Below are 18386 nucleotides of genomic sequence, written 5' to 3'. Positions count from 1 at the left end.
ATTTTATATAGACTGTACCACAGTATAGGCTAACTTTTACTCTGACTGTATCGAACCAGTGACGTCAATCTGCGGGGTAATAATCGATACTACAGAGGCATAGGGAATTAGGTAACTTTATATATTACTTCTATAGACCTTGGGTTATACGCAGTGATGGGCGCTGGGTAAATACCCGGCGGGTAGGTATTTCTAAAATGGGTATTCTAAATCCGGGTATTTACCCCGGTTCCAGTAAAAATATATCGGATTCCAAAAAAATAAAGAGGAAGATGATGAAATGGACGTTGAAGACGAGGAATTATCAACAATCCAAGACGTATTATCATCAGAAGTATCTGTCAATTTAAATTAGATCAGGTTATTATGATTATTATCATCAAGCAGCCCTCTGCGTCCATTGTTGGACATAGACCTCCCCTATTTTGTTCCATTCGATTCTATTCTGTGTTGTCTGAATCCAATTGTTGGTAATTTTTTTGACGTCTACTTCGTCTGTTCGCTTGCGGTCTCCACTCAAGCAACCGTTTGGTCCACTGCTCATTCTTCATTCGCGCGACATAACCCGCCCAGTTCCACTTAAGCTATGCCACAATCAATTAACCACATCATTTACGCCAGTTCTTCTTTATAGGTCTTTATTTCGTATGTAGTCCCTCAGAGTTACACCCAAGATCGACCTCTCGCTCTATCTTTGCGTTACTAGGACTCTCCTGGCAGTGGCTACCGTTAATGTTAAAGTTTCGGAGCCATATGTCATAACCGGAAAAACGCATTGATTGAAAGCCTTTCTTGGCCTTTTTTCTTGAAGATGCCTCTAAGTTTCCCGTAGGCTGTTCATACGAGTGTGATCCTTCTATTTAGTTCGTTTAGTTGATTATCTCTTGATACACGAACCTCAGAGCCAAGATATACATAGCTGTCAACCCCTCAATCTCATTATCCCCAATGTTGATATTAGAGTTGCGAAAAGATTTATCATAAATTTTGATTTCTCCTCGTTGATATTTAGCCCGATTCTTGCACACGCCTCCTTTAAGTCGTTCAGTATTAGTTTAATCTCTCCAAGGCTATCCGAAATAAAAACTATATCGTCCGCGTAGCGCAAATTATTTAGGCATTTGCCATCAATGTTTATGCCTTTTTGGGTCCAATCCAGTTGTTTAAATGCACTTCTCTAGGACTGTGATGAACAATTTGGGTTCAACACTGTATCGCCTTGTTTTACTCACAATCAGTACTTTACTACTTCTACTCTTTTCAGTACTTTCATGAAATTTTACCGTCATTGTAGCATTCTTGTAGATGTTATAAATAAGTTTGGTATATCGATAATCGACTCTGCATTCTTGAAGTGCTTGCAAAACTGCCATCAACACAATTTAAATTAAATTTTATAAATACTTCTAAATACCCATCTTGGGTAAATACCCCCGGGTATATATCCAGGAAATGTACCCTATAAAATAAATACCCGGTAATAAATACCAGCTATTTAACAACACTGGTTATACGGTAGGATTAGTAGGTGCGGCGATCGGACCAAAAAAGTAACTATTATCTTTTGCAATATTTCGAAACTTTATTGTTTCTTTTACAGGCAATTACCAAAAAACAACGAAGTTACTAACAATTTTAGAGTTTGTTTTTTCTTGTGTTTGTTGTACCAAAAAAGTAACTAAATTATTACTTGCAATATTTCGAAACTTTATTGTTTCTTCTACAGGCAATTACTAAAAAACAACGAAGTTACTAACAAGAAAAAACAAACTCTAAAATTGTTAGTAACTTCGTTGTTTTTTTGGGGTCTGATCGCCGCACCTACTAATCCTACCGTATAACCAACAGTTTTTGACAAAGTCTACGTCATTGTTGCAAAAACTACGATTCTTTGCTCATGAACGAGGTTTACTTTAAAGAAATGATATTTTGCGGGTTTTAAAATTTTGTGAACCGATGATTTACTAATGTCCAAATTAGACCCAATACCCCTTACAGTAACATGAGAGTTTTCTTGCCCAGCCAAAACCTCGCTTTGTTGAATCTCCGTCAACTACTTACTAAATCAGTTTTTGACACTTAGGAAATTGTTTAAAATAATTGGTTACTATAGCTACTCATGGCTACTGCTATTTTTATCATGTCATAAATTTAAAGTAATTGTTCTCGAACATTTTCTTATGTAACGAATATTAATATTGACTACTGTACTAGATTCAGAAAAAAATCCTCGTTCATATTCCGTAATATATGTAATAATATCTTTATTTAAGCTATCGACCTGGTATCGGGTCTTTCCGCTTACTGTGGACAATAAATAATAATGTATATAACTTAACATTTATAATAATTATGTTTAACGCTTCAATAGTTCGTACGGTGAAAAAGGTCCTCCTTTATGCCGATCGGATTTGACACAGTTGATCCAGGGTGACGGGCGACGAGTATAGTTTTCTTTATAAATTCTGTCTTCAATCTCTTGTGTCGTTCGCAAATTGGTTGGATTTTAGTCCTTGAGTATAAAACCTCGTTACGTATATTATGGAGAGGATTGTTTGGGTGTCTGACTTTTGTAAACATCTTCTTTCAGCTTTCTGCATTATAGTCTTGGTTGAGTTTGGTGAGCATAGTGTTGCTATATGTCCGTTATCTAGCAGCGGTCGACATATACTTTTATAAATCACATCGCGGGTTACGGGTGACAGCAATGGTTTTCTCCCTGTAAATTCGCGCTATTTCGACCAGTCCCTACAGTTTGAGCAGGCTGAGGTCTTGAGAACTCTGGGAGCGGTTAACTCTCCTGTTCTCATTAAAAACTGCTGTGAATCTCTTAGTGAGCCTGTAATAATTTTATACAATAGATCTTTAAGAGAGTGCCTATATTCAAATCTGACAGTAGACGTTCCGTCAAAAATTACAGGCTCATTTCTCTACTGCCTATATTCGGTAAAGTTCCTCAGGGAAGCATCCTTAGCCCCTTGCTCTTCAATATTTACATTTATAATATTTTTCATTGTTTTAAACATTCAAACTGTTTAATATATGCAGACGATTTAAAAATTTTCTGCCGTGTATCTGGCCCTAAGGATTGTTCTGCTCTTCAGCGCGATCTCCTCGACCTTGCTCAATATTGTCTGACAAATTTTATTAACCTAAATTTTAGTAAATGTAGTAATGTGTTACCATCACATTTACAAAAAAAGCTAATCCCATACGTTTTGGTTACTTTATTGGTGAGGAATTGTTGCAGAGAGTCACGTCTATAAAAGATCTGGGGGTGACCTTTGATGGTAAACGTTTATTTTAATGAGCACGTCGACTCACCATTGTTGACCGTTGGTGGTCAACAAGGCTTCTCGCATGATTGGATTTGTCATGAGATCAGCGACTGATTTCACTGATATCAGTTCCATAAAAACTCTCTATTTTGCGTATGTATTCAGCGTTTTAAATTATTGTTCTGTCGTCTGGAATCCTAAATATGACATGTACGTGAAAAGATTAGAACTAGTCCAAAAGAGATTCCTTCGATTCTTATGTCGGAAGTCTCATATCACCTATGTTGTCTACGACTCGGCGTGCCAATCCTTTCGGTTTCTACGACTGACTCAGCGACCTTTTGCTAGTGACGTATTGCTATTCTATAAATTAATTCATAATATTTATAATTTGACTTCGCTTACGTCTCTAGTGAATTTGTATGTTCCGCCCAGAACGTTGAGATATGATTTTTTGTTTTTCACTCCTACAACCCGCACTAATGCTTATCAACATTCCCCATTGCTGCGTGCTCTCTTTTTTTATTTGAAAGGTCTACTCTCTGTCAACATTTCTGTAGGTGCCTTCCCCATTTTGCCATTCCATTCTGCTGATAACCAAATCATCCAGGTATTGGGACACTATGCGGGCTGTATGGGAGCGTGCATGAACAAGAAGATGTCACCAATAAATGAGCCGAAAGAAACACGTGTTCAGCAAATTTTTTTTCAATATACTCATCCGCGTTTAGATTGCCGTTGATAAAGCAAAGCTCCGTATGTGCTTCGAAGCACATTCCCCCAAAACTATTACAGAGACCACCCCCTGGTATTGTACTCTTTCAGAGAAGTTGCACTGAGCATAACGCTCTCGTGCTCTTCTCCAAACTCTCTATCGACCGTCTGGAGAGTACAAACCGAACCTCGACTTGTCTGAGAACTCGTCGAAGATCACTGAACATGATCTCGTGCAAATTGTAATCAAGCAACATGATGTTCTCGCAGCAACTGTGGTCCAGTTGCTGGTCTCTGTAATCTCAACCCCGCTTCTTCAAATCTCTTTCTTACTGTGCGTGAGTGAGTTCATCCGACGCATTTGCTCCATACGATTACTTATCTCAACTGCTATGATATGTCGATTCTGTAACACAATATATCCATCATCACGGGGTTGTGTGGTGCGTCTTCTTCCTGACCCAAGTTGTCTGATGAAGGTGCCAGTCTGCCGAAATCTTTGAATGGCGCGAGAAACTGTACTCTGTATCGTCCATCTTCCACCAAAGCCACTGCCTGAGCAACTTCTACAAGACTTAAAGGCAGTTGTCTTGTTTAGCCAGCGTGTACGACGGTAACGAAAATAACGTCACTCAAATATTTTCGTTCATTTTCATGACTTGCTTTAATTTCTAATGGCGCTGTCGAACAAGCTGCGTTATCTTTTAGAGCTTGTAACTTTGGTGTTAACAACAATAGAAACTTGAACAAAAAACAGAAGTGATCAGAACAGACGAGACTACAAGCCCCTTACGATTCAAAGTGTAGGAAGAAAACACGCATTAGCGTTATTCACCATTACTGAAATTAAAGAGCACCAAAATGGGGAAGGCGCCTACAGAAATATTGGCAAAGGGTAGACCTTCAGAATAAAAAAAACCTTATTCAAATCGAGGAATACGTTCAAAAGTTATTCCAATTTGAAACCGGTCATGATTTTAGGTCATGCGTTTTTTATGCCGCTGAGTGTAGTTCTAGAGTTTTCTCCTGGTCATATAAGAAAGTTATCGACCCGAACAAGGTTTAAAAACGGCTAAAACATATGAATTTAGCAGTTTTTGGCCAAAAATGTATTTGTGCAAGCGCGTGATCGAAGATCAGGAAATTTTCGATAAGATAGATATAGTTCTAGAGTTTTCCCCCTATCAAATAAGAAAGTTGTTTAGAGGAAGAGTATTTAAGCGTTTCTGCGTGTAGGGATGGATATTAAGGGTGATTTAAGCATGAAACCGATAGCTATTGACCGACGAAAACCCGGATTAAGATAGTTTACCCAATTTTAGATAGAGAAAGATTCAAGCTTTCAAGTGGTGCAGTTCTTCGCTATCTCTAATAATAAGGAAGATATCAGCTAAGAAATTACGGGTAAAAATTTGTTGCTATCGTCGCACGGGTTTTGTATGCTGTATATTTGCTGTAAATTATTTTTCTCAACCGACATAAGGCAACAACATTAGACCAGTTTCCCCGAGGGAAAAGTGCGTTATTCTATAACGGTGGCGGTCGTCATAGCAACGGAGTGGAAATTACTGTTACATTGTAAACTCCATTCTTGCGAAAAATTCGAGGAAATTTAAAAAAATAATAAATGCTTTAGCCGTATTTCCATAACTATGGTTTTATTCAATATTAATAATTCTACCTTAATTTAATGCATAGGTCGATTCTTCATACACGATCCTTGTTGGCGGCTAGATTACACGAACAGATGGCTAAGTCATGCTTCTCTTACTCGTATCTTCTGTCTCTTTCTACAAGTTTACCTGTTCCACAACGACACATGTAGCAAACCGTGCGAAATTAGAATGTCACCTTCATTGACAGTTTTTCCTCAAGATATTTTTTTAATATAATATTACTCAGACTTTACAATATCATGATATGTAACAAATCAAAATTGAGTGCTAATCATTGACTAAATGGTAAATTAATATGACTCCAGGCTAGAGGCAATCCATGAAAGTATCTAGTAAAGAGAGAAAGATTCCAAAGCGCTTTATCTCTTACTAACACAAGCAAAAATTCGTAAGCAAAGGTGAACGACCCAAGCTTTGTTAATATCGTGAACATTGCTGAGACGTGGGTGGCGGGGACGGGTGTCTAGACGCATTCCGCAAGATGGTACGTGGCACCAGACGTGCTAGCATCTTATCACTTAACTTGAGTTATTTATGTAATTTATCAATAAATATTTGCTATGTTTTAATGATAAGAATATTGCAATGTGCGTCACAAATATTTATAATTATTAATTAATGCTAAATAAAAATGTAAACTCATCCCTGCAAATATTGTTAAATTATGTTATTTAACTTGTTAACTACTCAGATATCAACTTGACACATTTCATACGCTTGACCAGCGTCTTGATAAGCAAACAAATTCCATATGATAACGTAGATGATAGCTCGACACTCTGAATGCACACAGAATTTAATTACAATCTTATCATTTGAGAAATAAACGGGTATTTATAAATCACATAAACAACTCACGATAAGAGATAAAAGCGGCGCGACCGGCGCCATATCCATTTTCCGGAACGGATGTCGTAATCGTTGACAATAGGAGAGGATGAAACCTCGAGGGTTAACCTTAGGTTATGAAGTTGTGGATGTGCTGGAGAGAGATAGATCACCTCAGGGTCCATCTCTCTACTTTATCGACGAAACACACCAAGATAAACTAGCTAGGATATGTTTTGTGAAAACGCTAAAAGTGTTTTTGTCACAAAAATGGTTTAATTTCTCATCAAAAAGGTATACTTTTAAGAACTATTTGTTTACCACAAGTGATTTAAGTGGAATATTAGCTCCTAAATAGGTGTTCGCATTCATAACATTACAATGAAGGTTGATCGTGAATATCATGTTGAAAGTTTTGAGATACCTGTATCTTAAAGTCTTTGATATTTCGATCATAGATTCTTACTAGAGAAACTAGACACTACAGAGTAAGAAGAGTCTCTAAAACTAATGGAAAATTACCTGTTCAATCTTATTGGATAATGTTGTAACATTAGCGATGAGTATAATCGCAATATGATCTGATAATCATAAATTTATTTTGTTGATGGCATCCCACTGTTATGTTTTAATGGGAACTTGACCAGTTAAAGTGTGATATGGCAAAAGCTAAAGATTAGTTTAAACAATCTCGGTTGTAGATTTTGCCTACAACATTGTAACTATAATTAATTAAAACATCGTATCTCAAGAACTACTTGAGATATCATCGTGAAATATGAAACATTAAAATTTTGTTAAAATTTGATGGAGATTTAATGTGCCATAAATAATTTCTCATTTTCTATAAACATGGTTGTCATGATTTTTAAACCCAACTCTGCATGTTTGATTGTTAAAATTTTAAAAGATCGTATCTCAAGACCGAATTGAGATATAACATGAAAATAGAGAACATTTATAGCAAAATTTTATGAAGATATAATGTGTCATAAATAATTTATTATATTCCATAAAGATCGTTGTTATGATTTCCTTAATCATACTCTGCATGTTTAATTGATAGAGTTTTAAAATATAAATTTTAAAAGATCGTATCGTACGAATTGAGATATCATCATGAAATAAAGAACATTTTGAAGCAAATTTGATGAAGATTTAATGTATCATAAATAATTACTTGTTATAAAAACATCGTTGTTATGATTCTATAAATCCAACTCCGTATGTTTGATTATAATAGAGAGCAGATAAAACTTCTCTTGGAAGATTCCCATAAAATTTATGACTGTTTTAACGATATCAACGTAATCTTTTTTGCCGACACCTTTCCGAGACGTGAACAACGTTCTGCGATAACATTATCTATCTATCTAGGAATAGGCTCTGTGTTAATGAGGCAAACAAATTGCGCAAACTGACGTTGCACAACAGGTTATTGTGCAAACAAGATTACCCATACATTATACACAATTTTATACAAACTTCATACAAACCCCATACACAATGTATTGGTTGCGCAAATAATTTCAAACAATTTTGCATTTCCGCTACCAGTTGCGCAACGCATTAACCAACACCACACAATTTTCGCAAAACAGTGATTGTTGCGCAATTTGTTTGCCGATTATACGATACAAAAACTTAATTTCGCTCTACGCCGTGACATAGGTATTAACCCAATTAAATATTTGCTTTATGTTTGGTCACATTATTAATAAATTGCATACTTATTTATTAAATTACATAACGTATATTGCATTCTTGAAGTTGAGTAACATATATTGCAGCGCCTCGGCCACAAGTGACCTTAATAACATAACATCACACATTCATAGTATTAATTAAGCCGAGGTCGCTTGCGGTCCAGGCAGATCTCCAATTAGTATAATATCCATACAGGAGATAAAGAGTTAAAGATAAATAGTTAATAGTTAACTATTACCATAAAGGAGTTTAAGTGTAGAGTAAGTACGTTAAATAAGGAAAGAAATATATGAAAAGAGAAAGGAAAGGAAAGAAATATATACCTGTCTGTAAATATAGATTTGTACCTATTAATCTTAAGGCAAAGATTCTAAGCAGAAAGCTGTTGGTTAATACCAAATGAATCATAGAGCGTCGTCATATTTTATGCCATTTGTAAGCTTCTATTTTTTTACGGCTGATTTTTTAAAAATAATTTACATTAAACCATTTTTTTTTGAATTTGAAGGCAAGTGCAACTACGTGGCTAGATTGTGGTGTTTATGAGATAAATATATGCATATTTTAGAAGTGACTCTGACGTCATAAGTACCATTCACCACTTCGCTTGCAAGCACCTTCAAATTTTTGCAAGCGCTGGCCGTTGATGAACGCGGCCAACTATCTCTCCCTCTTCCCATATTCTTCTTCTATTATCTGCTTTAATGTGTCAGGAAAACCATCGGCACTTGCAGCTTCTTAACTCTGTACAATATTGTGCCAGTCGCAACTCTCTTTTTAAACGACTAAGCAACTTAAAAAGATTTCATCTTTTGCATCGTCAACAGCTTTAGTTAAGAATTCTTATAGAGTGAAACAGCTAGAAATATTATGATGACCAGTCAAAGAATAACGAATACGTTGCTAGTTTCGTATCTCCGAATTTAAGTAAGGTGGAATATTACTGGGTTTGATTTCTCCTGATTTTGTTAAATAGTGTGTTTCTAAATTAAAGTCCCTAGGCACCGATAGTAAACTCTAAACGGTTAGCAAATCCCAGGTTACCTGCTTGAGTGACGTTACACATAGTAACGTAGTTACACATAGTAGTATCCCACCGTGCGATGTTATATTTACCTCTGTCTTTGAGGAGACTTAAATTAGAACTTCAATAAATTATTATGAAATTCTCAACAAATTTAATACGAATTATAAGCTTTTCAAGAAAATAAACGGTTATTTATGTATCTTTTCTCAAAAAAAGTCGCATTAAATCGAGATTTCAATAAATCATTATGAAATTATCAGTATATCTGTTCAAATTATAGGATTTCCAACGAAAGAAACGATACATTAAAATACATTATTAAATTTTTAAAGATATTAAGATATTCTCTCATTTTTCATCCTTAAAGATTGGCATTCCTCTGAGCGAACACTCCAAGCATTTAATTCGCCTTGCAACAGCTTCGAGGCAAAAATTATACCAATTATTGCCATACTATTTTTTCCATAATCTCTATTATTTTCAAACTGTATGCACAGCGTGCAATTTGCAGGATTTAGTATTGTTCGTTTTATGTCGCCATAAAAAAATTTCGTCAAACCCTTGAGTCAATCAACACTGTTATGATTTTTTAAATCCAACTCTGCATGTTTATCTGATCTCAAGAATGAATTGAGATATCAGCATGAAATAAAGAACATTTTAAAGCAAATTTGTTGAAGATTTAATGCGACATAGACAATTTCTTATTGTTTCAAAAACGTCGTAGTTACGATTTTAAACCCAACTCTGCATGTTTAGTTGTTATAGTTACATTTGAAATATAGAATTTTAAAAGATCGTATTTCAAGAAGGAATTGAGATATCATCATGAAAGAAAGAAAAAAATCGTAAACATTGTTGTTATGATTTTTTTAAATGCAACTCTGCATGTTTGATTGTAATAGAGAGTAGATAGAAACTTCTCTCGGAGGGATCCAATAAAATGTATAATTGTTTTAACTAGTGATGGAACGCATAGTGATTTTGCGAAAAGCCGGCTACCGGATATTCGGCATCCCCTTCGACCGGATGTCCGGTTATGCGGCATATCTATCCGGCCATTATGGTTATAATTTCTGGTGCATTTCTGAAGTGATACCCTACATTACCACATTATTGTGATATTTGAATAAAAATAAAATTAATAAGAAAGCTGATAAGATATGTCAACTTATTTGGATCCAAGATACAAAATGAACTGTTTTGATGTTGGTTTAACTAACGAAGCAACTCTAGAAAGAGAATACTTTAATTAAGAATTGGCGATATTTCCACAAGGATCCTTCAAGAAATGAATTTTATAGCGAATTTTGAAAGTTATCGATGAAAATTGCAACATCGAAAATTTTACCAAAACTTCAAATATTGTTTTCTCAAAACCTAAAAGTTATTTTTCAAAACGTGTTGGTTCATTGGAAAGAGGACACTTTTATTAACACTCTGGGAAATTTTCACACTCATATTCCAAGAACTGAATTTTATATGAATTTTTAAAACTTAATCGGCGAAAATTGCAAAATTCGAAAAAATTTTCGATTATTTCAAAAATTTATTTCTCAAGAACTAAAAGTGATTTTCCAAAACGGCTTTTTGCATTAAAAAGAGAATACTTTAATTAATAATTGGTGATTTATCCACCAGGATACTTCAAGAAATGAATTTTATAGCGAATTTTGAAAGTTATCGATGAAAATTGCAACATCGAAAATTTTATCAAAACTTCAAATATTGTTTTCTCAAAAACTAAAAGTTATTTTTCAAAACGTGTTGGTTCATTGGAAAAAGGACACTTTTATTAACACTTTGGGAAATTTTCATACTCATATTCCAAAAACCGGATTTTATACGAATTTTTAAAACTTAATAGGCAAAAATTGCAAAATTCGAAAAAATTTCAAAAATTTATTTCTCAAGAACTAAAAGTGATTTTTCAAAACGGCTTTTTGCATTAAAAAGAGGATACTTTAATTAATAATAGAAAGTGATAACAACGACAGTTCTGTTAGTAATGAATATGACGATGAATTACAAGCGAAGAGAAGAAAACTAGACGAAACTGCAACAAGAGATTTTATATATCGTATTGGGATTGTTACAATGAAGTTGCTAATGACAAACCTGATATAAAGTTGTATTCAAGGAAAAAAGTCCTATTGGGGTTGAACTTGATTATTATCTGCAGTGTCCAACACCTAAAAGAGATACTAATTCCTGTGAATGGTGGAGTAGTTAGAAATAGATTTTTAATATCCGGTCAAAGCCGGATATTTGGTAACTATCCGGTATCCGGCCGGATTTAAAAAAATGGCCGGATAGGACGTGTTACAACTAACCGTAATTTTGGTAAATTAGTACCAACGTAATCTTTTTGACACCTTCCGGAGACTTGAACAGCGTTCTGAGATAACAATATCTATCTATCTAGGAATAGGATCTGTGTTACTGAGCTATGACGCAAAAGCTTAATTTCGCTCTCAAGCGCCGTGACACAGATACCCAATTAAATATTTGCTTTTATATTTACATTTGACCACCTTACTAATAAATTGCATATTTATTTATTAAATTAAACAACGTTTATTGCATTCTTCATTTCTATTAAGCCGACTTCGTTTGCGAACGAGGCAATACTCCATTTGATATCATATCGATTCAATATTGAAGTTGAATAACATGTATCATATCCGCCCTCATTGGCCGCATAAGCTTGGTAACATAACATCAAACATTTATCGTATTAACTAAGACGAGGTTGCTTGCGGCCGAAATAGCTCTCCAATTTGTATAATTTTGATACAGTAGATAAGTAGTTAATAGTTAACTATAATCATAAAGGAGTCTAAATGTATGGTAAGTACGTTGAATAAGAAAAGAGATATGACCTGAATATTAATATAGATTTCTACGTATTACTCTTAAGGCAAAGATTCTAAGCAGAAAGCTGTTAGTTAATATCAAATGAATTACAGAGCGTCGCCATATTGTATGCCATTTATATGACCATAATAAATTTACATTAAACATTTTTCTTGATTTTGAAGAGCAACTACGTAGCTAGATTGTGGTGTTTATGAGATAAAGTTCTCATCACGTGTATGCATATTTTAAAAGTGACTCTGACGTCATAAGGGCCATTCACCAACTTCGTTTGTAAGCAGCCTCAAATTTTTGCAAGCGCTGGACGTTGATGAACGTGGCCAACGATCTCTCCCGTCTCCCACCTTCTCGCTAATAGCTAGACATGCAAGTATTAAGCCTTATTGTAGATATCAATAAAGGCTTTAATTTACAATATTCATTAGTCTTCTATTAACTTCTTTAATGTGTCAGAAAAACCAGAGACAGAGAGTTTATCGGCACTTGCAGCTTCTTAACTTTGTACCATATCGTGCCGTGCCAGTCGCATCTTTTTTTTAACGACTAAACAAACCTCATCTTTTGCATCGTCAACAGCTTGTTCTTTTACTTAAGAATTCTCATAGAGTGAAAGAGGTAGGAATTTTATGATGACGCGTTAAAGAGTAACGAATACGTTGGTACGTATCTCCGAATTTACGAAAAGTTCTTGGAAAATGTTACTAAATCGCTGAACATATTTAGCAATCCATCGAATTCAACGAGTCTCTGTCCATAGAAGCTTGGAAAGCACGGGAAGAAATGTTAAAACAATCTTAAAAATGCCCTTAAGGATTTTCATTCCTTTCTCGTTTTTCGATAAGCGAGCATTTCAAGCACTTAATTCGCCTCTCTCAGCTTAGAAGCAGAAATTGTAAAAAGTTATTCCCAACTATTTTTCCCATAATCTCCATTACTTTCAAACTGTATGTTGTCTAAATATCAGTGACATCATTTTTTTATAATCCATACATTCTTTTTCTGGACGATATTTGTTTAACATTATTCAAACAAAAAGTACTTCTCTGGTATTGAAAGAAATTGTAAGAAAAAATATCAAAAATAAAATATATCTGATATGATTTTTTTAGAATACACATTTTGTTGATGCCGGAAAGTATTGAAGTAAGAAATTTGAAACCGTAACGTCTTTCTAGTTGTGCAGGTAGCATCCTTCTAACGGTCTTCCTGTTGCTAAGTTACACAGCGTGTAATGGGCAGGATTTTGTTTAGTTCGCTTTATGAAAAAAAATTTCATCAAACCCTTGAGGATATGATTTTTAAGCTTATATTTCGTTTCTAAAGTCTTTTAACAATTGTTACTTCAAATAGTTAAAGAATAATAAATTAATGTTTAATATGAAGAGGAAATTCGAACTTAATTAGAGATTTACTTAATTTTTTTAAGTGTCAAAAATAGTTAAAAATCACCAATGAAAACCAAAATCATGGAAATACAACAAAAACAACATTAAATTTTAAATCCCCACCTCAAATAAAATAAAATGTAGTCCGCATCTGTAAGTTTATTATGGACGCATATCTCCGCTCGCTGACAAACAAAGAAGTATAGGGATCCTTTGGAGTTCTTGGCGCCCAAGGTCTTTTAACTAACATCGTTTCCTCATCAGGGTGGGGTAAAAGCGTGTGACGTCAATAGATTGTCGCAACTCACAATCAGCTATGGAGAAAACTTGCTTGAAGGAACATTTAACTTGAAACCTTTTCACATCCTTATTATTAATACGTATAAGTTCTTAAATTACAATATAAATACATTAGCCCTTCTAAAATAATGGCGTGCCAAAACACTTCTAAAATGTTAGAAAGTTAAAGCAAGGTTCCAAAATGTATCTATATAATTGCAAGTAAAAAATAAAATCAACTCGGCAAATAGAAGGTAGAATTGTTATTAAATGTGATGGGGGAAGAACGTGGAAACGTGCGTAATGCTTTTGGCAGAAGATCAAAGAAAATAATACAATACAGTAGTACAAAAACTACAGAATTATTTGAGTCTTAAAATAAATATTATTTATGCACGTTCATTTTACAGCAGAACTTATAGGTTGTGCCTGGTAGGCGAACATTTTGATCATTATGTGCTAACTTGATGAAACTTGTTAAAACGTGTCTTTGAGAGAAATGAAACTTTACAAATTTGTAATTATTTACTGATAAATTAGTCTCTTTGATATTAAATCAAGTTGAGAGCATCTACCGACTAAGCAGAATATTTATCTACTGTTGAGTCTAATCTGCTCAGCTTTCTGTCTAACATGCTTTAAGTTTAATCTACCATCAAGGTAGAGACCGAGATATTTTGTTGATTTTGCTTGACGAAAATTGGTGGACAATATATAGCACTGATAATAACAACGCAATAAAGGAACCTGGCAAATACCAGACACAAACAGGATGAATCAAATCGATCATGTCCTTATATCTGCAAGAAAAAGATCATCAATTATTGATGTACGAACAAGAAGAGGTGCAAAGAATAGCTAATATAGGAGCAAATGGAGGTAAGAGAAGAATTAAATGAGACACCGAAAAACTAAAAGATACAAGAAGAAATACAAGAACAATACAAACAAGATATCTCTATCAAAATGGAAGCCATAAACATAAATAATAGCAGCGATAAAGACGAAAGTTGGGCAAAATTAGCAAAAAGAGTAACAGAAACCGCAGATATAATAGTAGGCATGGGTGTTATTAAATAAAACAAAGACTGGTTCGATGAGGAGTGTGCAACAATAATGAAAGAAAAGAATGAACTGCGAACCAAATAGCTACAATGAAATATGAAAGCGAATAGAGAAGTCTAAAACTCAAAAAGAAAACAGCAACAAGGAAAAACGAAAAGAGTTGCAATGAAGGAGAGATTCCTAGAAATAGAAGAGGAGTACATAAACAAAAACACCATAAATATATTTCAACGAATTAAAAGGGAAGCAAAACAATATCAACCCAAATTGAATGTGGATGGTGACAGAAACAGACTTATACTGCCGGAGGAAACTGTGAATATCCAGATCAATGACGATGAAAAATATCACTGGACAAGACTCGAAACGCCAACAGCTGAGGAAGTGAAGCCAGCAATAATGAAGTCGAAAAATAACAGATCCCCTGGTAAAGATAATATCACCATCAGTTAATTAAATCACAATACGGGACGACCTAGAATGAGATGGATAGACGGTGTGACTCAATGTTTTTATATTCGAGGTTGCTTAGGTTTATACGCCACCATACTGCACATTACGTCATTGGCGCAAAACAATACCCGGAAATAATTCAAATTTTTAAAATAAAGTAATTCAATTACTTTCAACATATATTTATTATGGTACATAATTAACAACTTTAGGAAAACGGAAAATAATTGAACTCAATTTTTAATAATTCACTTATCATAAAATAATTGACGGAAACTAAAGTAGTATCTTTATGTTAATACTAGTGAAGACACTTCAACTCCCACTAAAGAAAACGCACGTAACATCCACATAGCCTAAGTAGAGGTTGCGAGCGCAATCCGCCGCCACTTACGTCACGAAACACTCCCGCTATTGCCCCTCGCCCACAAACTAAAATCAAAGCATTTTAGCATAGGAACTTACACAACTTCTTATAGGAAAACCTTGGGTGTGGCTAACGACATAAAGAAGCTGCGCGTTCAAAATTGGAGAGTGACAGTACTTAATAGAGTGGAGTGGAGGCAGATTGTTCAAAAGGTCAAACCTCACCAAGCGATGTAGCGCCACAGGATGATGATGAATAACAATGCTATTTTTGAACAAATTTACCTTTCCGTTTTTGACATTTAGAGACTTATACCCTTATTACAGATACTTATATCACAACGTTCCTAATTTTGTTAACAAAAATTTCAGGGTTCTCTGTTCTTTTAAATAATCCACTTATTATTTATCAGTATAAGTGATCAACCATTTTGCAAAAATCTCTGTGCCAGTATAGGGGTACTTCTATGAACAATTTTTGTTTGCGCCAACTATTTTCCTCTTTCTGTAAACATTTTCTTTATCAATGTCAGTATTTTAGAGTTTTTACACAAACCTCTGTGTAACTTTTGGTGTTTTCCACAACATTGATACTTTTGCGAACATTCTTTATCACTACCAATTTCTGACAACTTGATATTTTTATCCTGCAGAAATTTTTGCCAGTATTCTCTAACAGAATTTTGCCTTTTTTGTACTAACTTCTACGTCAATGTTAGTGTTCTTGTATCTTAAAATTGTATATAAATTAGGTTCTAGCTCTTACTCATAACTAATTGAGACAAAAAAATTTAATTAAGTATTATCCAAAAAAGTTTTATAATTAAGTGGGCCACCTAATTAACCAAGCTTGGGATTTAGCACGTTTTAGTGATGGAACGGATAGTGATTTTGCGAATAGCCGGATACCGGATATTCAGCATCCCCTTCGGCCGGATATCCGGCATATCTATCCGGCCATTATGGTTATAATTTCTGATGCATTTTTGACGTGATACCCTCAGAACTAAAAGTGATTTTTCAAAACGGCTTGTTGCATTAAAAAGAGGATACTGTAATTAATAATTGGTGATATTTCCAGAAGGATCCTTCGAGAAATTAATTTTGTAGCGAATTTTGAAAGTTATCGATGAAAATTTCCAACATCGAAAATTTTATCAAAACCTCAAATATTGTTTTCTCAAAAACTAAAAGTTATTTTTCAAAACAGATTGGTTCATTGGGAAGAGGACACTTTTATTAACATTTTTGGAAATTTTCATACTAATATTCCAAGAAATGGATTTTATACGAATTTTTAAAACTTATTCGGCGAAAATTGCAAAATTCGAAAAAATTGTCGATTATTTCAAAAATTTATTTCTCAAGAACTAAAAGCGATTTTTCAAAACGGCTTTTTGCATTAAAAAGAGGATACTATAATTAATAATAGGTGATATTTCCAGAAGGGTCCTTCAAGAAATTAATTTTATAGCGAATTTTGAAATTGTAGCATCGAATATTTTATCAAAACCTCAAATATTGTTCTCTAAAAAACTAAAAGTTATTTTTCAGAACGGATTGGTTCATTGGAAAGAGAACACTTTTATTAATACTTTGGGAAAGTTTCATACTCATATTCCAAGAACTGGATTTTATACGAACTTTTAAAACTTAATCGGCGAAAATTGCAAAATTCGACAAAATTGTCGATTATTTCAAAAATTTATTTCTCAAGAACTAAAAGTGATTTAATTAATAATTAGGGATACTTTAATTAATAATCGAAAGTGATAACAGCGACAGTTCTGTTAGTAATGAATGTGATGATGAATTACAAGCGAAGAGAAGAAAACTAGATGACACTGCAACAAGAGATTTTATATATCTTATTGGGATTGTTACAATGAGGTTGCTAATGACAAACCTGATATAAATAAAGTTGTATTAAATGAAAAAATTCCTATTGGGGTTGAACTTGATTATTATTTGCAGAGATACTAATTTCTGCGAATGGTGGAGTACTAAGTAATAGGTTTTTAATATCCGGCTAAAGCCGGATATTTGGTGACTATCCACTATCCTCGATAGGACGGTTACCGGATAGTTGCCGGATATCCGTTCCACCACTAGCACCTTTATACTCAATTAATAAAAGCCATACAAATTATAGTCGAATTCATTTCGATATTAGTTGATTCAATTTGAAGCTATTTTTATATCATAAAGTGATGCTAAATTTTGGAATGTCTTAGGCATTGGTTATCCAAAATTTTAATGCGTAAGTTCAAACGAAAGTTTTTTAGTGACATAAAAAAAGTAACTTAAAAGTTAAAATCGTAGTATTGAAAATTTTCTCGGCGATCTATAATTTGATCTACAAATTGAAACCATTTAATAGTTACTAAAAATTATGTGATCTCCTTTCATTTAGATTTTTCATAAATAAAAATTATGAATACAGTTATTCAAGAGCATACAAAATATTAAAATTCACCTCGATACATTTTAATTTGTCACTAACATAAGATGGTCTTGGATGTGATTGGTATCATCCCAGACCGTGTTACACTGCACCAATTTATGCGTTGCGCGGAGAAGTGCGCGCGCACTCTCCGTAGTTAATAACCTTGTTTATATACACTAATAATAGTGAGCCAACTGAAGCAAGCGAATGCGAGGTACTTTGGTAGCGTTTTTATACGTAGGAATTGACTTTCTTAATGAAAGCCACACTAAGATAAATCCGCTA

General features: G+C 34.1%; 1 protein-coding gene across 1 annotated transcript in view; it reads right to left on the bottom strand.

The window, feature by feature from the left end:
- The window catches only part of LOC111425103 (uncharacterized), a 53557-nt gene that overhangs the window by 13578 nt on the left and 21593 nt on the right, over nucleotides 1-18386 (bottom strand). The gene's annotated exons all lie outside the window — the stretch shown is intronic.

Source organism: Onthophagus taurus, chromosome 7 (genome assembly GCF_036711975.1).
Source record: "Onthophagus taurus isolate NC chromosome 7, IU_Otau_3.0, whole genome shotgun sequence".
Classification (NCBI taxonomy): Eukaryota; Metazoa; Arthropoda; class Insecta; order Coleoptera; family Scarabaeidae; genus Onthophagus; species Onthophagus taurus.
This window is presented reverse-complemented; position numbering and strand designations above follow the sequence as displayed.